The sequence below is a fragment of the Schistocerca gregaria genome, chromosome 3 (assembly GCF_023897955.1).
Source record: "Schistocerca gregaria isolate iqSchGreg1 chromosome 3, iqSchGreg1.2, whole genome shotgun sequence".
NCBI lineage: Eukaryota > Metazoa > Arthropoda > Insecta > Orthoptera > Acrididae > Schistocerca > Schistocerca gregaria.
This window is the reverse complement of record NC_064922.1, coordinates 620,833,775-620,858,489: the sequence shown is the minus strand read 5'-3', so window position 1 is coordinate 620,858,489 and position 24,715 is coordinate 620,833,775. Positions and strand designations below refer to the sequence as shown.

Here is a 24,715-nt window from a genome sequence, read left to right as displayed (position 1 = left end):
CATACATGCAACCAATTTCAGTGTCTTATTTTTAGTTTCTCTTCATTTGTTGTTCTCTTTGCAAGTATTTCCAAGTAGGTTGTTTTCTTTTCATTTACAAATAGATTTTTTCACTTAAATGTTCTACTGAGCTGCTATTTAGAATGAGGGATGTATCATTTGCACACTGTATATTAAGCATATTTTGTTTTATTCATTAGACATAGCATCATTTTCTGACATTAGTGAATAGTAAATTACTCAAAGCTTTTAGACTAAAAAAGGTTATCTGAGCAACGGTGGGCACTAAAAGAAACAACACTACAAACCTTTATTTGGAGAGTGAAATCTAATGTCCATTCCTTACATGGAGACTCTCATTTTCAATAAGAGAAATCCATAAATTTTTTTAGGGCAACTGCTTCTTACATCAGAATGAGACTAAACATAGAGCAAGTTCATGTTACCAAGCCACAGAATAAAATTGCTTGAAAAAACTCCATATTACATGGGCATGGAATTTGTCAATAAAATGTGAAAGGGGAAGTGTGACCCAAATCTAAGAAATACTGAAGGAGTCCAAGAAAAATCTCTGATAAGTAGCCTAAATGCTACTATAGTGGAGATTATTTCTTTAATGATGACCATAAATAATATTACCTGTCTGAAGAAGTAACACAGTATGCATTACAACCATAGATTTTTAATGACAATCATAAAAAATAGTGGCTGCTGAAGAGGTAAAAACATATGTATTATAACCTAGGATTAAGTTTATTGGTCTTATTTAATGTTAGAAGTGATAAGTCACCATTTCACAATCTTTGATTGTATGAAGCATGTTACTACATATGATTATAAAATTTAGGATTGAATTTTGAAAACCCTGATTGTGGTTTTCAGCAATTTCTTACATACAACCAGATATTCTGCTCAGAAACAGAGAGTAAGAACATGAAAACACACAGATAAAGACTCATGATTTTCATGGAGATGATATGCAGGATTCTAAATCACATCTTAAGACGCCACATTATAATTTTTCCTGTCACAGAAGACAACAGCTAAATCCAAGACATATGTGTGTGAACCTCCTTTGGAGGAATAGGAGAATGGCCTCCTCCTCTTCTGCCACACTTCAGGACAGTAACTGATCCCCGTATAAAACGTTTTTGGAAAAAAGGGGGGGGGGGGGGGGGGGGGGGGGAACTGAATGCAGGTGCATTAAGTCTATCAGTATTTCAATAATAATGACAGTCAAGAACATATAAATGCAAATTTAAGAATTTGGAATTATTCATTAATTTAATAACAGAACGAAAAATAAAGACAAGATGAAAAATAAAAGTATGCATAGCACCTGTTCATAGACGAATAAAAACTGAATTTCACTACAATCTGTGAAAATATGGGGGTATTCAATAAGAAAGGCAACATGTTTTTTGGGCAAATTTGGTTGAATAAATTCAAAATTTGCTGTTGGACATCATTGAATATTCCTACTTCAGCCACTATTGTTTTGTGAAGTTTCAATGGGTGGCAGAACTATACGCTAGCTTTCAAAATGACTTCTGTAGTGGAGGAGTGTTCCAAGCAGAGAGCGCTCGTTAACTTTCATTTGGTGAAAAACTAGAGCAACATAAATATTCAAGAGTGCTTGCAGAACATCTACAGAGACCTGGCAGTGAACAAAAGCATGATGAGTTATTGGGCAAGGCATCTGTCATTATCACAAAAAGGTCATGCAAACCTGTCCGATCTACCGTGTGCTGACCAGCTGCATACAGCAGTACCATGCAGGCGTAGAGGCCCTGCCAAGATGGTGGTATCAGGCTGTCACACTGAACAGAGATTATGTAGAAAAAAAAGTGTTTTGTAGCCAAAAGAATGGGGAATAATATGGTGTGAGCAAATACTGTAAAAGTGATGTTGTATCTGCAACACACACACAAAATCATTTTTACAGTATTCTGTGGAAGCCAGTTCAGAGATGTTGGCCACTGATGGGATCACGTATATGATTGCGGTTCACCCCCTCAGTGTCAGTTAAGGCCTAAAGGTCGTGTACTGAGTACTGAGTTGTAGAACTGATTGCAATATAATAATGTAAAATGAAAATAATGGCTACAGGTGTTTTATTTTATTATGTAAGTAAACAGCTGGAGAGAGAGAGAGAGAGAGAGAGAGAGAGAGAGAGAGAGAGAGAGAGAGAGAGAGGGGGGGGGGGAGGGGGGGGGGAGGGGGGGGGGGAGAATTTTTTGAGTAAGCTAGGTTGATACTCATCATATAAAGAGATATTGAGTCACAGATAGGCACAACAGAAAGAATGCTGTACGTTTGAGCTCTCAGCCAAAAGGCCTTCTGCTAAAGTAGAAAACAGACACACATTCCCAGAACAAACACATATATGACCACTGACTCTGACCACTGAGGCTGGCCTTGAGCAGCTATGCCTGATTAGAAAAGCGATCTATGGATGGTGAGCTTGCAAAGAATGTATATAGAAGTGTATAAAGGTGTAGATGGATGAAGAGGAGGCTGAGGTTGGGAGGAGTAGGGACAATAGGGTAGGGGTGGGGAATGGTAAAGTGCTGTTTGTGGGAGCATGTAGGGATGTGATGGGGATAGGTAAGGGTAGCCAGGTACATTCAGCAGTTTTGTGAGGGGCAGAAAAGGAAAGAAGTAGAGGAGGGGAAAAATACTAGTGGATGCGTTGGTGGAGCAGAAGGCTGCGTAGAGCTGCAGTGGGAGCAGAGAAGGGGATAGATAGGTGAAGGACAGGGACTAGTGAAGGTTGAAGTCAAGGGGGTTATGGAAACATAGGATATAGTGCAAGGAGAGTTGCCAACTGCACAGTTCAGATAGTGAAGGATGTGAAGCAGTCATTGATGTGGAGCACATAGAGTTGGGCAGCATATTTATCAACTGGCTGGTCCAGCTGTCTGTTGGCCAAAGGTTATTTGGTGGCCTTCAGTACAGTTAGACAGTTTGTTAGGTTTAATATCAATGCAGAACACAGCACAGTGGTCGCAGCTTAATTTGCAGATCGTATGACTGCTTTCACAGGTAGCATTGTCTTTGATGGGATAGGTGATGCCTGCAACCAGACTGGATTAGATGGTGGTACAAGGATGTACGGGACAGTTCTTGCACATGTGTCTATTACAGGGATATGAGCCATGAGGCAAGGGTTTGGAAGCAGGGGTGGAGTAGATATGGACAATGATATTATGGAGGTTCAGTGGGTAGTGGAATACAGCTGTGGGAGGGGAGGGAAGGATAATGGGGGAGGATATTTCTCATTTCAGAGCATGATAAGAGGTAGTCAAAACCCTGGTGGACAATGTGATTTAGTTGGTCCAGTCCTGGGTGGTACTGAGTCAAAAGCAGAGTGCACCTTTGTGGCTGGACAGTGGGAATGTAGGAGGTGGTAGGTGACTGGAGGGACAAGACATGGGAGATCCATTTCTGTACAAGGTTGGGAGAGTAAGTTTGGTCTGTGAAGACCTCAGTGACACCCATGGTATATTTGCAGAGTGGCTGCTTGTCATTACAGATGCAAAGGCCACAGGTGACTGTAGTTGAGAGAGCATAAGAAAATCCCTGACAGCTCCAAGTGCTGTTGACCGAGCGAGGTGGCGCAGTGGTTAGCACACTGGACTCGCATTCGGGAGGACGACGGTTCAATCCCGTCTCCGGCCATCCTGATTTAGGTTTTCCGTGATTTCCCTAAATCGTTTCAGGCAAATGCCGGGATGGTTCCTTTGAAAGGGCACGGCCGATTTCCTTCCCAATCCTTCCATAACCCGAGTTTGCCCTCCGTCTCTAATTACCTCGTTGTCGACGGGATGTTAAACACTAACCACTACTACTACTACTACCAAGTGCTGTTACCAGTTTGCAATTGTGAAGCACTAATGGATGCAGCAGTAGCCATCTACAGAACTGTGACAACACTGAGGTGTCTCTATACAGACGTTTACAAAGTGGTGTTACATTATTGGTTGATTTAGGCCTGCGAAGCTGCCATGCCTAGCTCACTGCAGCTGTCAGAGATCAACTTACATCAACCCAGGTATAGGCTGTGTTGAAAGGGATTCTTGATGTGGAATGGGTGGCAGCAGTAAAATTGGTGGTATTGCTGGTGGTTGTAGGTCTGATATAGATGGGGGTACTCATGTAGCCATCTTTGCAGTGGAGCTCAACATCGACAGAGCTGGCTTGCTAGACTGAGGAGGACCAGGCTGGGGGACGAGTTTCATTGGGAATGCAGATAGGAAGCCTTCATCCTCAGTCCACATTATGAATGTCATCCGTTAATCTGAACCACGTGAGGGGGTTGGGATTCTGGAGGGTTAGGAAGGATTCCTCTAGGTGGCACATGAATAGGTCAGCATAGGATGGTCCCATATGGGTGCCCATTACTGTACCAAGAATTTGTTTGTAGGTGATGCTCTCAAAGGTGAAATAATTGTGGATGATGATATAGTTGGTCAAGGTGAAAAGGAAGGAATTAGTAGGTTGGAGTCTATCAGGCATTGGGAAAGATAGTGTTAAATAACAGTAAGGCCTTGGCATTAAGGATGTTAGTGTAAAGTTAGGTGCATCAACAGTGTCAAGCAGGGTGCCATTAGTAATTGGAATAGTTGGTCTCTTTTATAGAGGGGGGGGGGGGGGGGCACAGTTAAAAGACATCAAACATTTCCTCCACTAACTCTCCACAGTTCCTTTCCTTTACCATATGGAACCCTGCTCATCACTATTGATGCCATGTCACTCTACACTAACTTCCCTAATGCCTATGGCCTTGCTGCTATAGAACACTACCTTCCCTAATACTTGACTGACTCAAAATCTACAACCTCTTTCCTGGTCACTATGACCAACTACATCCTCATTCACAATTACTTCACCTTTGAAGGAATCACCAACAAACAAATCCATGGTACAGCAATGGGCAACTGCGTGGCACCATTCTATACCAACTTATTCATGGGTCGTCTAGAGGAGTCCTTGATTACCCAGAATCTCAAACCCCTCACCTAGTTAAGATTCACTGAGGACATCTTCCAATCTTGACTGAGGGTGAGTTCACCCTATCCACATTCCTCCAGAACCTCAACACCTTCTCCCCCACCCATTTCACCAGGTCATCCTTCGCTCAACAAGCTACTTTCCTCACTGTTGACCTCCACCTCAATGATAGCTACACCAGTAACTCCATCCATATCATACTTACCAACCAACATAAGTACCTTCACTTTCACAGCTTCCACCCATTCCATACCAAGTAGACCCTTTGATATAGTCTCAGCATCCATGGCCACACCATCTGTAGTGATGAGCAGTCCCTCTCCAAATGTACCGAGGGTCTCATTGAGGCCTTCACAGACAAAACTTACCCTCCCATCCTTGTACAGAAATAGATCCCCTGTGCCAGTCTCTCCAGTCACCTACAACCTCCTACATTTCCACCATCTGGCTACAAAGGAGCATTCCCCTGTTGACTCTGAACCACCCAGGACTGGCCCAACTAAATCACATTCTCCACCAGGGTTTCTGACTACCTCTCTTCAAGTCCTGAAATGAGTAATGTCCTCCCCTACTACTGTTTTCAGCCCTCCCACAGTTGTATTCTACTGTCCACCAAACCTACACAATATCCTTATCCATCCCCACTTCACCTCTGTTCACAACCTCTTGCCTTGTGGCTCATATTGCTATAATAGACACATATGCAAGAACTGCCCCATATGTCCTCCCATCACCATCTATTCCAGTGCGGTCACAGGAATCACCTATCATATCAATCGCACAGCTACCTCTCAAAGCAGTCATGTGATCTACAAACTAAGCTGCAACCACAGTATTGTGTTCTATACTGGTATTACAACCAACAAGCTGTCTATCTGCACTAATGGCTACCAACAACCTGTGGCCAACATACAGCTGGACCACCCAGCTGATGAATATGCTGCCAACACAATTTGTTTCACTTCAATGAATCCTTCACAACCTTACCATCTGGATCCTTCCTATCAACACCAGTTTTTATGAACTGCACAGGTGGGAAGTTTCCTTGAAGTATATCCTACAGTCCCATAACACCCTTCAAGTGAACGTTCACTAGTCCCTGTCCTTCATCTACCTTTCCCCTTCCTTGCTCCGACTCCAGCTCTACACAGCCTTCTATTCCACCAACACAGCCACTAGTCTTATACTCCCTCCCCTCCATTTCTCTCCTTTTCTGCCACTCCCCTCCGTCTAACCTCCAGACTACGTCTGGCCACCCGTGCACCTAGCTGCTCTACCCCACCACACCCCTACATGCTCCCACAAGCAGCACTTTATTGTCCTCATCTCCTCCAATTCCTCCAATCCCTCCCCCTCCCTGCCCCAGCCTCCTCCTCCTAACTCCCATGACCCACAAATTGCTAGTGGTCATGTGTGTGTGAGTTGTACATTCTAGTTTAGAAGAAGGGCTTCTGGCTGAAGGCTCAAATGTACAACAGTCTTTTTTGTGCCTGTCTGGGATTCAACATCACTATATGGTTAGTAGCAGTCTGTACTTTTCATGACATTGTTGTGATAAATACAGGGTGTCCCAGCTCGCTTAACCACCTCACATATTTCAGAAAAGAAACAAAAATGAGAAACATGCAATGGCTGGCTATGTCAGTGGCTCACACAATGGGCAGGAATGCATTATCCAGAAAGGTCAACAAACTCCACTTTCAACAAAGAGTTTGGAGTTTTTTTTAAAATGACACACATATTTTTTGTCTACAAGAATGAAAACTAGAGCTACAATTAGTTATGGTAGTCTTAGTTCCACTGTTCTAAACCTCATACAGTCTGAAATACTAGACTTTGAAGGATGGCAAAGGTGGCTTGGTTTCTCCTGTAATGCGCAGGGCATGGGCTGCCTGCACTGTCCTGATCCCTGCTGTAAGCAGCCTACTATTAGTATGCATGTTATACCTACACAGTTCAGTCCACTAGTGTATCTTGCTCAGGTCTGCTGTATTGATGTCGGTATCAAACAGCAAAAAACACTGTGATGCAGCTGTTGTCTCGATATACTGTTCTTCAATAGTGAAGGAAATCTAGGTATCTTGTTAATTTGTGGTGAATGTCACGGAAATGAAACCAAAGCTGTAGCAGTCTACAATGAAGACTACTGAGATCGATGGAATCCTTCACCTCATACAAGTTCCAACATTTGCACAAGTCTCCTGGAAACAGGCAGCTGGGCACTCATAAAGCATCACATACAAACACAGAACTAACAATGTCAACAAAATTGTTATTCTGGCAGCTGTGGCGCACAACCTGAGGTGAGTGTATGACAGATTGCATGTGGTTCTGGAATAAGCCATAGCAGTGCCAGGAGAATTTTGCATAGGCATACATTTCATCTCATTCCATGAAGAACTGTACAGGAATGACTCTCAATCCTCCATTGAATTCTGTTGCTTTGCAATTCAGCAACTTCAAGGTCATCCTGACTTCCTATATGTTGTGTTGTTTACAAATGAAGCTTCATTTGCTTATTATGGTCATGTGAATCTGCCGAACATGCGCTACTGGTCCATGAAAAATCCCCACTGGCTTTGTGCAGTTGCTCATCAACAACATTGGGGTGTCAATGTTTGGTGCGGCATCCCATTTGTAGGTCCCTATTTTCATCAGGTAACATTAACCAGATGGTGATATGCCTCATTTCTGTGAGACACTGCCCTCCTCATCGAGGACACGGGATTCGAAATGCATCTATAAATATGGTTCCAGTACGATGGATGTCCCACACCATATGAAGATGTTTCTGGAGAAGTTGTGGCTGCAGTGTTTTCAAATAGGTGGATAGTACATGGAGGTCCTGTGAGCTGGTCAGCCAAGTAACCTTGGACTTGATTCTCTGGGGTGTCGTAAAAGAGTGGGTGCACCATGACCCCGGAACAACACTAGAGGATGTGCAACAATGTGTTACCACTACTATCTGTGCAACACTCAATTACTCACCATCTCCGCACAAGTATTGATGCAAATGGTGGAGATGCATTTTCTGTGCTGGATGTCATGCACAAACTTGCGGCTTCTGTTGGCTGTATGCCATTAATAATTATGTCTGGGGCACTAGAACCACATCTTATCACTAAATTGTACCTCTAGTATTCAATTCTGTAGAAAAAGCACACATGTGCCATTTAAATCAACATAACTTTGTCCTGAAAGTGATGTTTGTTTGCTTTTAATGATTGTGCATTTCTGCCCAATGTGTGAGCCCATGACAGCAGGCCGCAGGGTAGTACAGGCAACCCTTGCCAACTGCATTACGGCTGAAAAAGTGGCACTGTTGCCATCCTTTAAAGTTTGATTTTCAGAATATATGAGGTTTAGAACAGTAAAACAAATTCTGGTATCATCTAGTTTTCATTTCTGTAGAAAAAACATACACAGGCCATTTAAGAAAACCTAACTTTGTGTTGAAAGTGGTGTTCATTGGCCTTTGTGGATTATGAATTCCTGCACATTGTGTGAGTCCCTGAAATAGATGCATTCCTGGCAATTGCATTTTTCATTTTTTATTTCAGTTCAAAAATAAATGAGGTTGCACAGTTAGGTGGGACACCCTGTGTGGGTGGGAGGGGATGGGGGGAGGTTAATTTTTGTGTAATTAATTTTCCTTGTAATCAATTTGCATGTAGACTTGGACAACTCTCACATAATATGCACTGCCCACAGATAATTAGGAAATAAATAAAAGTTCTAAGAGCTCAAGATATTTAATTTGTTACTGCCAACTTTTTGAACTCACTGACCTTCCATTGATATTAGTACATTTATCTGAGTATACATTAATGAATAACATGGAAGTATACTACAGATAATGTCAAAATTTCATTAGTAATAAGAACTGTTAACCACTGGAAATTACCGCACTTATTTATCTAAAGATATCTGAAACTAGTAGTCGTACAAGTGATTTCTATGACTATTATTATCCTATGCATGAAGAAGTGATATTTGGTATGGTAGTAATCTTTTCATTATTCCACCCACATGCACAAACTTCAAGTAATGATTCACTTATATGTTCTCTCGAGTAGTTGTACAACAATCCTTCATCAACAAAGATGAGGAAATAAAAAGAAGGATATGTTGGCTGTAATAGTGACATGACCAGAATAAAATATGTTGGAGTGCAAATGTTTTGCCATTAAATGAATAAATTGTGAGTCTGATTGACAAGACAAACTGATAGTTGACAAGAAGATTGATTTAGCCATAACAAGTGATTGTATCTTATTTGTAAGCACAGAAACATGCAGTTGGCGAACTCTGCTCTTGTTTAAGCTTTTGGCACTATGTATTTATTTCCATAATTTAAAATGTATATTTTGTAGCAAGATGGACTATCCATTTGTCACTGCTATTATCTCTATCATTTATAACTAAGTTTCATGTATTTTGCAGTGAAACAGAATATAAAATTAATTCCAATCACTATTAGCATTTATTAACACTACTTTTTAAATTTGTATTTCAGGGAGGTCTCAGTTTACTGTAAACGACCATATATTCCTTTCCTATTACCTCCTGAGTTACTAAGTTAATTGGTATATGATTCTCCTTTATAAAAAGTTATATTAGAAATTTATCAAATGTCTTTCCAAATACTAAACATCACAAGAAAGGGAAAACATTGGAATTAATTTAGTTTAAGTTTGTGAGTCACAACTGAAACAAAACTCTCAGCAGCTACATAAGAATTCAAAGAAATTACATTTTTAATGACTTATGGTTTACAAATATTCTACAGCAAGCCAGAGTGAAGTAAAAAATAAACCAAAAACTTATATTATGACAAATGAATAATTTCTTGGAAAACAGTGATGAGTAAAACATGCCTGGGGCAGTGTTTTCCTCAGTATCAAGCTAAGCTTGTAGTCAAAACTTTCCAATTAATCATTATAGCAGGAATGAAACATTGTCATTGGATCATATTTTTGTAACAGTTGCAGAATTTTGTTACTAATCTTCATCATAAATACAATAAAATTATATTTCTGCTCTCCTTGTCTGTAGAATTCACACTGCAGTTTCCTCAGTTACATCATCTCTGGCACTTCCTGTCACTTTACATTTAGTTCTCTCCATTTCATCAGAAATGATGAATCTGTGATTGTACAGTACAATGCTATCAAATATCACAAAAGTTATCAAAACATACACACCTTGACACTTCCTGAGAGGTCAGAACTATGTGTCAGACTAAGACACAAACCTTGTTCACTATCTTCCAAAGGCAAAGCTTTTGCCAGATGAGTCATCTGAGCATGCTTCAGAGACTGACACAAAATGTTAATGTGACAACATCTTTCTCATACTGCAGCAAAGGATTATTCTATAGTTTAGTTATTTTCATGTTCCATGGGTCATATCTTACACATGTCCACTTGTTTTCAGATTATAGTTTGTGCTTCTCCAAATCTATCTTGTGATATTACCAGGATATAGTTTCATAATCTAACTAGTCTGAAATCCATCTTTTCAAATGGTTTTCACTTAGGCCAGTGTCATTGTGTTATGTTTATTCCTGTCTATTTCATTTGTTTTGTAGACATCCCCTGCTTTGTCTTGTTTGCCTGGAATATTTTCATATGGACATTGCAAATCCAGAACACAATGAAGGAAGTAGATAACATACAACAGTTGCTGCAGATCAAGGAGAAGTCATTCAGTCAATTCCAAGTACCATAACAGATGGAAGACTGGTGATTTATGACTCTGTCAAATGGTGGATACTGATGCCTAACTGACAATTAGTATCATTGAAATGGTGACAATATGTGACACAAATGACAGTGAAGTATTCATTAAGCATCATTGAAAATCGTACTCCTCAGAAGACAAGCCACATTCGGGTCATGGGTTAGACTTCTTGCCATGTGACAGAGTCAGAACACTCCAACTTTCAAGAGTACACCTTCCTGGCACAGTGGTAGTGGCAGTAGCAACAATACAATACGAAGGTAGACATTCACCTGAACTTGTACTGCACCTTTGTTTGGTATAAGAGGCCCAGAAAAATTTTTTCTACTGTGTTAATATTATTACTGAAAATCTGCACCTTCATAATAGTTGTCTCACACACAGGAAATGGCATTTCCAGGAAGATGCAATTACAATGTCACAAGACCTCAATGATTCCCAAAGCTTTGAGGAACATTATGGGAAGTTACAGATCCTCATATTCATCTGATATTTTGACCAAACAGATCCAAAAAATCATTCAGATTATCAGCTCTGAACTTGCTATCTGCCTCCTAGTAATCAACATGAATTACATGACTTGTGTAGGCCTCTGCTTCCAACTACTTCTCCGCATGTGTCAAAAATTTGAGGAAACTGTGACAAGGAAAACTGTAACTGTTTTGTGGATGCATCAACACACCAATAAGTAGGTGGCCATAACATTTGGCCAATTAAATATATGAAGTGAATCACTCAAACAAGCTGCGTAGACTAATTGTAAACTCCATGCCACCTAGTGTTTGGGTCTTGTATTTTATCCTGGAGGCTCAACTAAAGGAAATCTCATCAGCATTTCCTGGAATTTACCAATGCTTTTTTTAATAATACTTTTATAATAACCACACCAAGTCTTTGACCATTAATTGCTGTAGTCTTTTGATACTGTGTAAGCTGCTGAGGTATCACAAACCACAATGCAGAATAAACAGTTATGAGTATCAGAACATTAAATGGAAAAAGATGGCATCTGTGAATGACAAAAGAGATAACTATGTTTACTACGTTGATAAGGTGAGATAAGAACAAGGGTACATAAAGAATACAAATAAACTGTTCATCATGTCATTATTCTTTTACATTTGCAACTGCTGTATTTAATTGTATTGGCCTATTATTTTATGCATAGTAAGGTTACACACAATATTAGCTGCAAGAATTGAATTGAAAAAAGGAAAACACCCACTACATCTGACATCATTTACAATTGTAAAGCACAAGTTCATGAAAATATTTGTAATATTATAGCATTTTAGAGTAAACTGAATTTTTATTGTGTTTGACAAGGTTACTCAAAGCGAAAACTTGTCAAGTGTGAGGAAAATATCTAGAGTGCTTGTATAATAGAGCTAGCTGTGTGTAACAAATACAGCCATGCTCTACTCAGTCATGCAGTTATATTTGTCTTGCACTTCTAGCAGCAGCAGGGGTAATAACTAAGAATAACGTATCTCATATCATTTCATCACTGCCCCTCTTAATATATGAGAACAGAGCTAACATTGGCAAATAGCTATGTATACGAGTTCTGTCACTCTACTCAGCTCACAACACATAATTCATGGTATAGTTTCAATATCTCATCTCTGACAAACAGAACTTTCAGATTTAGACATATTTTAATCAGTATTAAATCCCTATTGAAATAATATAGAAGCTGTACTAATTAATTAGTGTACATTTATCTTCATATACCAATATGACATAAAAAAGTGGAGTGATTATAACCAGAGCAGTTTTATATGTTTAACAATATACAAAAAAGTAACAAAATTTAAGTGTTTGGAATAAATAGTTTCTTCCTTGTGTATTAAGAAACAAAACACAGTAAGTGGCCAGTGAAGCCACACTTTGTGAGTGACATTTTAGTGAGTTGAGTGGTAGGTGCCACGCATCAGCAATTGCAGTTCTGTGTCATGCTTGATTTGCTCAATGTGTTGCCTGTTTTGTCAGTGAATGCAGAGCCTTGCCAATGGTGAGTGCAGAGTCTTGGCAGTGATTTGTGCAGAGCCTTCCCAAGCAGAGCATGTTACATGAGGTGGATGGGAGAATGCTAAACCACAGAGTGAACAGTATTAATCATATAAGCATCTAGCATGCTACATACTAGGTAGCAAAGCTCCACCCCTCCCTCCCCCCTCCAATCCCCTCCTCCCTTCCTATGCCCTCTGACAAAGACATCTGTCAAACTTCAACAAAAACAAAAACATCTGTCAATCACAAAGTTATTTTATTTGAGTATATACATTATTACAAAGCTTTAAGAGGTAGAGCACTAAATTTTGGCTCTGGGGTTCAGTCCTGGATAAGGGTGGGGATTTTTCCCTCATTCCACTCCCTCCTAGATGACCTCAGCTCAAATGGGTACTGGGGTTCTGTCCTGGAGGGTGAAAGGCAATCAGAGTGATGGACTCGCCACCCTCCCCTTCTAGCGCCAGCACCCAGTCATAGGCTGTGTGCAACAGACTTTACCTTATATGCACTAGCTGAATTACACAGCAATGTAAACTGTCTATCACTGGGAGGAATGTACAGAGGTTAGACAACATGGAGCAACTGAGAAATTAATTATCAAAGACATTAAGGTATTGTGATTAATGTTCATTAGTTAATATGTGACCATTAGTGGGCTGAGATACAATGGGGATGAAAAGAATTGATGGGTCAACAAAGTGAACAGTAAGATACACAATAGGAATAGGAAAATAAAAACACAGGTGAAAACAAAACAATGAAACAAAGAAATAATCATTAATGAAAAGGACACAGGAAAAGAGATACAGGAAGGCCAATAGCAAGTAATGTGAGAAAAACATGAACAGTAGAAGGGCATAGTAAGGTAGCTATGGGGTCATATTAAAATGAAAATAGTGACCGAAAAGTACATTATTTTTCAAACAGTATGATCACTTGATTTATAAATACTTTTTCAAAATTGTGTGGAAGTGCCCAGCCTGCTACCTTGGCTACGTTTTGTTTAAAAAAATAAAAAATGGTAAGTTAGTTGTGAAATAATTTTTTTGAAAGTAACCAAGTACAAAAATATTGCAAAGTGTAAGGAATAGTACCTTTCAAGTGCACTTCTGACATGATCAAGAGGGACCAATAAAAAATAAAACGCCATTGACACCAACAACTGAAGCAGCAGACAAGATCAGTGTTACAATTACTACCATTCTGGGTGTAGAAACCAGATATTTGGGTTCGTCAATGTAAACTACAGTTTCATATCAATAGCATAACAACTGACACAATGTAATTCCATGACATCATGCCGTAACCTTTTCAAAAAGCTGCAAATAATGACCACTGTATCCCAGTACATATATTTGCTGATGTGTTTTGTAATTAAGAACCCTGCACAATTTCCATCAAATAAGAAGTATCACAAATATAATACAAGAGGGAAAGAAAATCCTCATTCTGAACTGAAGGACTTGACAGTTGTTCAGAGAGGTGTCAAATGGTCTGGAACAAAATTTTTCAACCATCTCCCTGACCAGATAAAATGTTTAAGAGAAAATGAATCTCTTTTTAAAGCAAAACTGAAGGAATATTTGTTAAATTTGTCTGTTTATACATTAGAAGAGTTTTATGATGCAAAAACGGAATTAGCATTTAGATAGAATTATCCATCTTGTTAACAAAGAAATGTGCTTGTAATTTTTCTCCAAATTAAAACATGAAATTTTGTATTAACACTCAAAGAAATCTGCTGTTATATGTACAATATCTGTTTTTCCTCTAAACTTCGTATTAACTATATGCAGTTATTTAGAACATTTTTTATATATTTAATGAAGAGTGTTTTGTATCTTTTTGTATGTTTGTTGTTTTGTATGTTTGACTCGTTCCACATTTCATGTGATGTGCTCACAATACGAGATCTACGGAACATGAAGTAAATAAATAAATAAACTCATCATTGCAACTAAAGCCACAGTTCACTGAAAATTCTGGTTTCTGGTAGTCAGCTCTGAGTCAAATAACTGTTCACTAGCTAAAAAGAAGAAGGAATGAAAGAGCAATGTTCAAGGACAGTGAAGAGCACCACATAAAAACATTACACAGTGAGCTTCATCCAGGCATTCAAAGGGTTATGCAGGAAAAAATGCGAGCAAAAATGTCATTTAAACTTTAAGGTTAGATAAAATTCCAAGTTATACTGAAAGCATTCTAACTATTTCTGAAGAATATGACTCACATGGCAGATCAAATGGTGAAATATGAAGTTCAGTGAACACCGACACAGAAGCTGTCATCTGCTGCAGGTTTTTTTTACACAGTTTGATGAATTACACTTGCTAATCAGAAAACTGAAATGTTGGCTTAGAGAAAATCAAAAGTGACAACATTCCCATAGTAGGAGCAGAAGTCAATCTAGTTAGACTGAAAAAGGGAAGTACTGTCGTTAAAATTTCCATTTGGTGTGGTATGTAGACTAAACATATGTCTTCGGCCTTTTGAATGGCAAAATCCGGGAAATGAGAAGAGGTAGACATGATAGCAGTCAAATGTTCTGCCATGTATGTTGTAGATCACCAAACTTGCTTGTTTGACAAAGATTACAATTTAGGACAACTGTTTTTGGTAGACAGTGGAGCACACATCCCAGCAAGAGAAAGTGATAAATCAAAAGATGTTGAATATAAATTGTTTGCTATGAATGATTCTCAGATTACAACCTAAAGTTCAAAATTGCTGACTGCAGAACTAAAAAATAATTTTCAATGGTCATTTACTGCTGCAGGCATTTTTAAAGTACATTAGGTGCTGATTTTCTTTGTCATTTTCAACTCCTGGTTGTTTTCAAGAACAAAAGACTGAGTGATAGTGAGAGTCAGTTGAGAGTAAATGGGAATGAAGCACTTAGTGAAGCATGTGAGACTGTTAATTCTTTTCATATCTCCAGTAATTTTTTTGAAAATTTAGGGTCATTTTGAGAGTTAGCAAAATTCTATGCTATCCTAAAAGAAAATAAATATGATGTTAGGCATTATATCTCAACACCTAGTGGTCCAGCAGTCTTTTGCAAGTTTCATAAATTAGATCAATACAAAATACATATTGTGCTAAATCATTCCAGTATATGTTAAATCATGGAATTATTCAACCCTCAAAATTCTAGTGAGTAAGTAATCTACATGTGGTTATAAAACCAGATGGGCATAGGCATTTTTGTTAGGCTTGTTGCCATTTTAATAACAACATCCTCTCAGATAACTACTCAACTAAATGGATAGATGATGTTAACTTAATCCTTCATAGCAAGAAGGTATTTTCAAATACAGACTTCTCAAAAACTATCATCAAATCCAACTAGCAGCAGAAGAAGAACCTTCAGGTTAAGGAACACATCTAGCACTTTTCAAACATTTATTAGGTGTTGTAAGGACTAGATTTTTTGTTTTGTCTAGATAGACGACATTCTGATGATTTAGTTTGGAGAAAAAAATTGCAACATCTATTATGCATCTCAAATGGCATGGTAAGTATTGTATGCAGATTAATATTGGAATATCCATGTTTGATATCAGAAAGTAAAGTTTGGGATGTATTATTAACTCAGAAGGCACCAAACCAAACACAGAGAGAATAACAGACAATGTAAATACACCTTATCTAGAACTTGTGAAACAATTGTGAGCATTTCTCTGCATGCTCAACTTTTATCAATACCATCTAGAAAATGCTGCACAATCTCTTCTAAGTTATTGTCTGTAGGCAAGTATGAATAATGACAAAAAACGCTGACTGGAGTCCAAAAGCAACAGGACAGTTTCAAAATTGCAAGAAAAATCTAAGAAAGATGCACTAGGGACTTGCATTGTTTGTGGGTGCATCATATTTTTTCACAGGACCAGCCTTTACAAAAGAAACAGTATGGAATTTGGACTCCTACTGGTTTCTTTTCAGAGAAGTTTTCTCATGCCCAGAAGAATTACTCAGCTTACGACAGGGAACTTCTCAGTATTTACTTAGTAATAAAATATTTGAAATATCTACTTGAAGCAAGAACATTTCCTGTCTACTCAGAACAGACCCCATTAACTGTTCCATCCAAACAGAAGAAAGAGAAAGTTTTGTCGCCATAAGTAGTTATCTCCAGTGCATTTCTCTGTTCACAGCTGATTTGTGTCAAATGTACAGGATAGAAAATGTCCAGGCTGGAAGAATTAGAGATGATGGGCAATGATGAAATAGCTGTCTTGCAAGAAAAAGTTGAGGAACTTTAATGATTTCAAGTCAAGTTGCAATGCTGATTAATACTGAGGCTGGATGTATCAATGGAAACAATTCATCCATATTTACCGAAGCAATTTTGGGATAACATTTTTCAAGTATGATCACATCTTGGTTCATCCCTGTATGAGGTCTTCAGTAAAACTTGTACCTTCCAAATTTGTAGGGCCAATCTTAAAGAAAGCTATTCAACAATGGAGTACAGCATGAGCAGCTTTACAGAAGAGCAGAAAGGCAAGGCATACTAATTAATGCACTGACAAGTCCCTAAAGTTGATTAATATTTTCAAATGAAGTTTTTAACCCTCCAACAGATCACTTACTCTTTAACTTGGCTAGACAGATTCACCAGACGGACAGATGATGTGCCCCTTTGAAACAATGGAGCAGAGATGGTAGCAATAGTATTGTTTAACAATAATAATAAAGTTTCAGGTAGCTGCTTGATTACCAGATATGGATGCCACAACAGATAGTAACAGAACAAAGAACACAATTTCAATCTAGTATGTCTGAGCCTTGACAAAGATTTGTGTCTGTACGCTGACAAGAATGACTGAATACCACCTATGGGGAGGGGGATTTGAAAGGTTCTACCATAAGTTAAAGAGTGTCACACAAGACCATGCTATAGCTACATGGTGTAACATATTACCCACATGTATACTTGGCCTCCACAGATCCTCCCACAGTGAAAGCAATCCTACAGTGCTGGAAATTTTGTATGGTACTACACTAAAGTGATCCAGAAACTTATTCAAAGAATATGATATTGCTATGGATGCTGACCTTTCAACTTTTGTCACTAAAATGGGAAAATTAAAATCACCTAAATCCTGTAGCATATTCCCACAAGGCCAAAGAAATTCCATTCATCCATGAGGGCCTTAAAAGTAAAAATCATGGGTTCATTAGAATCAATAAGGTAAAGAAGGAAGTCACATGATTATATGAAAGCCTAAATGAATGGATTCAACAGTTTCCAAAGATTTTTCAGTGTATAGATTAAAGATACAGTAAATAACATTTCTACTGGCACTCCAACAGCCTATTTTCTCCCTGATGACAAATCACATGAGGATCCACACCATTAGGTCAGCTAACCAGTGCCCCACAAAGATGGAAACTTAGAAAGTGTGGTGAACATAGACGTCCATAGAAATTTTTCCAGGAGGACACAAGTTCCAAAACTTGCCAGTTTTTATATAACTGATTTGATGAGTCTGCAATGTGACGTGCCCTGAGAACTAACTTTGACAAGCAGTACACAAAACTTTTCTTTATCAACTGATTGATAGTTTTCTTTTTTATGTTTTGAAGAATATTACTTTGGTACCTAATTGTTAAGTAATTGTCAATATTACATGCGAGGCACATCTTTTTACATTATTAATATGATTCAACGATATGAAATACCATCATCATATGATTAAATTCAGGACATCCAATGAGTTATGAAATGGACCTACAAAATATTCACAAAAATAGTTTTTCGTACTCTGATAATGTTGTGTTAAAACTGAAAATTAAATAGGGAAAAAGTTATGATGGTTGAGGAAATCATGCTGGATATCAACTACACTGCCATATTAATATTTCTTGAAATGGAGAAACAGGAAACAAACTTGTAAAACAAAAATTCAACTCTAATTTCAACTAACACTTGCTTGTAGAACTTCACCTATTGTTCACACTAATGGATTTTTTGCATTCCTTTTCAATTTTTCTATTTCTTAGTTTCAACTCACATAAATGAACTTGAACAAAATGTGTTTTGAAAGCTACCTTTTCTTTTTAGGCTGGTTATGTAAATTGTGACCCAGGGCCAATATAAGACTAAATAAATGTGATAAATATGGAAGAATATACTCAAACTGGCTAGCAGAATCAACTTTTCGCAGTCTGTGATTGCACCAAGGTAATCCCCAACTCTCCAGTTTGTTACATAATTGTGCAGAAAGCCAACTGAAATGCAGAATTTCTAGTTCTCTGACTGTGTTGTACCCACAGACTCTGAGAAGGTCTCAATCTTGAAGAGCACATTTTTTAAACAATAAAGTTTCAAACCATTTTCCCTCTCTTCTAGTGCAGAAAACTGTGTTTTCTTTTTCGACTAATATGTTTGGGATTAAGTACAGATGTACACATCTCCAACATGCCTGCAGCACAGCTGTGTCCTTCCAAGTGTACTGTCATGTGAAACTGAAGGCACAATTAGCAAGCCATAATGTATTTTCTTTTTCCACAGACCAATATCCCCAACATTGGTTTGCTGTAGAATCCTTGAACATATTCTCAGTTCGAATACAATAAATTTTCTTGAGACTGAAAAGCTTACCTTTGCAAATCAGCATGGTTTTAGAAAGCATCGCTTGTGTGGAACTCATCTTGCCCTTTTTCCACATAATAGCTGAATTACGGATGAAGAGTAACAGGCAGGTTCCACATTTCTAGATTTCCAGAAAGTATGTGATATGGTGCCCTATTGTAGATTGTTAAAACAGGTACAAGCATATTGAATAGGTTCCCAGATATGTGAGCAGTTTGAAGACTTCTTAAGTTATAGAACCAAGTATGTCGTTCTCAATGGCAAGTGTTCAATGGAGACAAGGGGATCATCCGGGGTGCTCCATGGAAGTGAGATACAGCTGCTTTTGTTCTTTACATACATAAATGATTTGCCAATCAGGGCGGCAGTCTGTGGTTGTCTGCTGATCATGCTGTGATGTACAGCAAGTTAATGACTATAGGAGAGAACAAGATGACTTAGACAAAACTTATGGTTGGTGTGATGAATGAAAATTAATGTGGACAGGTAGGAAAAACAAACTTAATGTTTGGATACAGCATTAGTAGTGTACTGCTTGACACAGTCACAGCACTTAAATATCTGGGCATAACACTGCAAAGTGATAAGAAATGGAATGAGCACATGAGGATTGTGGTAGGGAAGGTAAATGGCTGACTCGGTTTATTTGAAGAATTCTAAGGAAATGTGGTTCCTCTGTACAGGAGACCATACATAAGATGTTAATGAGACCTATTCTTGAGTACTGCTTGAGTGTTTGTGATCTATACAACATCAGATTAAAGGCTGACATTGAAGCAATTCAGAGGCAGGCTATTAGATTTGTTATAGGCAGGTTCAAACAACACACAAGTTTCATGGGGATGCTTTGGGGACTCATATGGGGATCCCTGCAGGGAAGGCAAGATTCTTTTCAAGGACTACTACTAAGAAAATTTAGAGAACCAGCATTTCAAGCTGACTGCAGAATGATTCTACTGCCTCCAACATACATTGTGTCCAAGGACCTTGAAAGTAGGATACAAGAAATTAGGGCTCATATGGAGGCCTATTGACAGTCGTTTTTCCCTTGTTTTGTTTGCAAGTGGAACAGGAATGGATATGACTAGTAGTGGCACAGGGTACCCTCCACCACTCACCATACAGTGGATAGCGGAGTATCAATGTAGGTGTAGATGAAGATGAAAATGTAGAAATGGTAAAGTACTCAGAGCAGTGTGTTGAGGCAAGCTAGAGGCGAATCAAAATAAAGTGTTGCATGTGTGCAGTCTTCCCATGCTACCCATTGATGTCTTCCTGTGTGTTCAGTATTCTCAGAGCAAAGGTATGGTCATAAACGCATTAAATCATGTTATGTATTATTGCTATTTCTTTTCAGCAAACTGAATTTTCTAGTTTTTGTAATGTCAATATTTTGTTCCACATGTTCAATCAGTCTCCAACTTGTTACACTAAATAAGGCTGCCCTTGAGGCATGCATACGAAAATACTTTTCTAGCACATCAATGCATCATCTAACAATGCCATTTTGTAAACTTTGTTAATTTCACTGATGTCAAGTTTTGTGAAAATCTGGTAAATGTAATTAGTAGTTGGTAGTTTTCTTTGAACTATGAACATAACGTACAGGAGTTGTTTAAATGGATTAAAACAAAATGCTATAGTAAAATTTCTAAGTTTTCATCATTTTCAAAAAAAATTTATGTCATGAAAAAAATTACTTTTGTAAAGTTAAAATTGATAGAAATGAATAAATGAGATGATTATGCTTCAGAAATTTTGATACTTTCAGCTTATTAACATAAATTATGAAGGTGCAATTGCTGTTTTTGATGAACTTCCTACTTCTGCAATATTTTCTAGTACCACATTTACCTGACTATAAGACGAGACTTTTCCCACATTCCTTATTTGAAAAATATGGGTTCATCTTATATTTGCAGATTAAACTAATGCTGCCAAGGTAAATATTTTTATAGTGTTCAGTGGATTAATATAGGGGTCTTTTAAATTTACAGACAAAGCTTTGGCTATTGTGATTTCATACAAATTTATTTCAGATTTCTGAGGGGTAGAGCTTAACAAAAAATACTTTCATTCGAATGGGCTCATGATTTTCTGATGCACACAAGTGTTCGATCCAGTATTGATCTTGCTTGGTCAATCAAGTGACACTTAATTTGCAGTGCTAGTGCAGTGGATGGATATGTGAGAAACTGTGAACTAGGCACTACAACAATCTAATGCTCTGCTTAAAAATCAGTGGAAAATCCAGGATTGAAAGTAACAATAAAAAAATTGACAATTTTCTGGAACACAGGTGGAAATACAATTAAATTCTATCAACTCATGAACTTTTGCTGTATTTGAATAAGTTTGCAACAGAAGTTTACATACATTTATTGATATCTTGTTGTTGTTGTGGTCTTCAGTCCAGAGACTGGTTTGATGCAGCTCTCCATGCCATTCTATCCTGTGCAAGCTTCTTCATCTCTAAGTAACTACTGCAACCTACATCCTTCTGAATCTGCTTAGTGTACTCATCTCTTGGTCTCCCTCTACGATTTTTCCCTCCATGCTTTCCTCCAATACTAAACTGGTGATTCCTTGATGCCTCAGAACGTGTCCTATCAACTTTATTTTAGACAGGTTGTGCCACAAATTCCTCTTCTCTCCAATTCTATTCAGTACCTCCTCATTAGTTACGTGGTCTACCCATCTAATCTTCAGCATTCTTCTGTAGCACCACATTTTGAAAGCTTCTATTCTCTTCTTGTCTAAACTATTTATCATCCATGTTTCACTTTCGTATATGGCTACACTCCATACAAATACTTTCAGAAAAAGACTTCCTAACACTTAAATCTATACTCGATGTTAACAAATTTTTCTTCTTCAGAAATGCTGTCCTTCCCTAGACAGTCCACATTTTCTACCCTCTCTGCTTCAACCATCATCAGTTATTTTACTGCCCAAGTAGCAAAACTCTTCTACTACTTTAAGTCTCTCATTTCCTAAGATAATTCCCTCAGCATCACCTGATTTAATTCAACTACATCCCATTATCCTTGTTTTGCTTTTGTTGATGTTCATCTTATACTCTCCTTTCAAGACACTGTCTATTCTGTGCAACTGCTCTTCCAGATCCTTTGCCGTCTCTGACACAATTACAATGTCACTGGCAAACCTCAAAGTTTTGGTTTCTTCTCCAGTGATATTAATTCCTACTCCAAACTGATACCATATATGTGTGTTTATGCTGCTTTTAAAGTAAATGTATCTTTCAAAGTAAAAAATATTGTCCTTTAAAAAAACATTACATGATTCTGAACCCAAGTCAGTATTTGATTTGGACGTGAGAAACTATGAAGTGCATCGCAAATGAAAATTTGATAGCTGTTCATGTGTTGGAATACTGGGGGAAAACATTACCAGCTTTTTTTAAATTAGCTTTAGAACAAGATGGTGACATTCAGATGAAATGAGAAAGAAAATTAATCCAGAATTAGACATCTAATAAACAAAACAAATCACTTTATACTGACTGCAATTGTTATCACAGGAATAAATTATTGCAGAAAGACCAATTGTGGAAATAGTATCACCAGATGACACTACATCACACAATGAGCGAAAGTTCGAGAATTGGACTGAATTGTGACTTCCATCTTTCATTTATGTATTAGTTGCTGTTGTTACATATAATCTGTGACTATTTCTCAAGCACAGAACTAAGAAAGGCTTGGAGGGGGGAACAGTGACATGAGCTCAGCTGGGAACTATAATGGGTATGGGGAAAGGCGTGGAGAGCAGGCAGCAAATTTCATCTTGCTGCCATCCATGGGAATCTATACTGCATACTTTGGCTCTTTACAAACATCTGCTATGTTTAAACTGCAGTTCGTCTTAATCCATTTGTAGCTGGAATTGAACTGATTTTAAAACTGGAAAAATACTCAACAACAACGTACATTTCTGCAGGAAAAGCCAAAAATCTAGACTGGGAACTGTGGTATACTTAATTTGCTTTGTGCAGTGATGTTGTCAATACTCCCCTTGGGATATTTCATTAATTTCCGCCATTTTTCTTTTATTTCAAGAAATCCTTGCTTCTCAAGCATTTTGGAAACAATTTGTGGGGTACTGATATCAGACCTGTACCTGACATACTGAATATGTCTTTACTCGTCTCTGCTCCAGTAGGATAATGCTAATTATGAGGATGCCTTGTACTACAGGCAGGGTGCAGTTTGGCATCTGATGACAGCTTTTAATGTAACTTCAGCCTGGGCTATCATAATAATTGAGTCACAGGTGGGTGCAGTGTCATGAAATTGCATATAAAAGTGTAGAGTTGGAAGAATTTGTTTAGTTTCATACCTGATAAATGCATACATCATTAACAGATAACCATACACAACCAGATGGCAATGGCAAACTCTGAAGCACTTTGTAAATGACTGGATGCTGAATTTAAAATATTCCCACTTTAAGTCCTTTTATTTCCTGCTGTTTGTATCTTCTTACTACTCTTAGTCCCAAGTTTTTCTTTATCATCTGGTTTCATTTCACTTCAAACAATGGAAAGTCCAGGATGGAATAATAACAATATGGAAAGGATACATCACTACTCATCACACAGAGGAGGCACTTAGTAGCAGACAGGTACAATGAAAAAGATGCTAGAAATATTTTAGCTTTTGCAGAAAGTCATTCAGAAGTAGAAAACTCACAACATATTAAAAAAAGCACAACTTTCACATACATGGCCACTACCTCTGGATGCTAAGGCTGTCATAGCCAACCCATAGTGCTCAGAGACAGTGGCCATGTGTGCATGAGTTGTGCTTGTGTGAATTATGTGTGAGTTTTTTGCTTCTGAAGAAGTACTGTCTGAAAACTGACAAATTTCTTGCATTCCTTTTCATTGTGCCTGTCCGTGACTCAGTGCTTCCTCTATATGGTGAGTAGCAATCCATCATTTTCATGTTGTTGTTATTCCATCAAGTTTCACTTATAACTTTCAATACAGAAACAATATTGTAGTTTCCCTTTCATTTAAATGATGACTCAAGTGTGGAAAAAATAATGATCTAGTGCCATCATAGTGCCACTTTTGTGCTCCTTGAGTTTCTTAAGGTAAGAAGTTGTAAAATTGTTCTAGTATTCTTTTTGAAAAATGGTCCATTAAAAAGGCATAATCTCATGCAAAATTAACACCTCTTAGGGGTGGCTGGGTGGTAAAATAACATGTTAATGGACAAGATGGATGATTTGATAAGAGAGAATTTCAGGTGACAGTGTCACAATAGCATTGTAGGTTCCTGTAGGCTCAGGTTACAAGGTTCTTGTGTAAGGGTGGGGATGCAA

The 24,715-nt window shown here is 38.1% G+C and overlaps 1 protein-coding gene across 11 annotated transcripts in view; it reads right to left on the bottom strand.

Moving 5' to 3' along the window:
- Positions 1 to 24,715, bottom strand: part of LOC126355206 (rho-related BTB domain-containing protein 1) — a 1,271,465-nt gene that overhangs the window by 54,482 nt on the left and 1,192,268 nt on the right. The gene's annotated exons all lie outside the window — the stretch shown is intronic.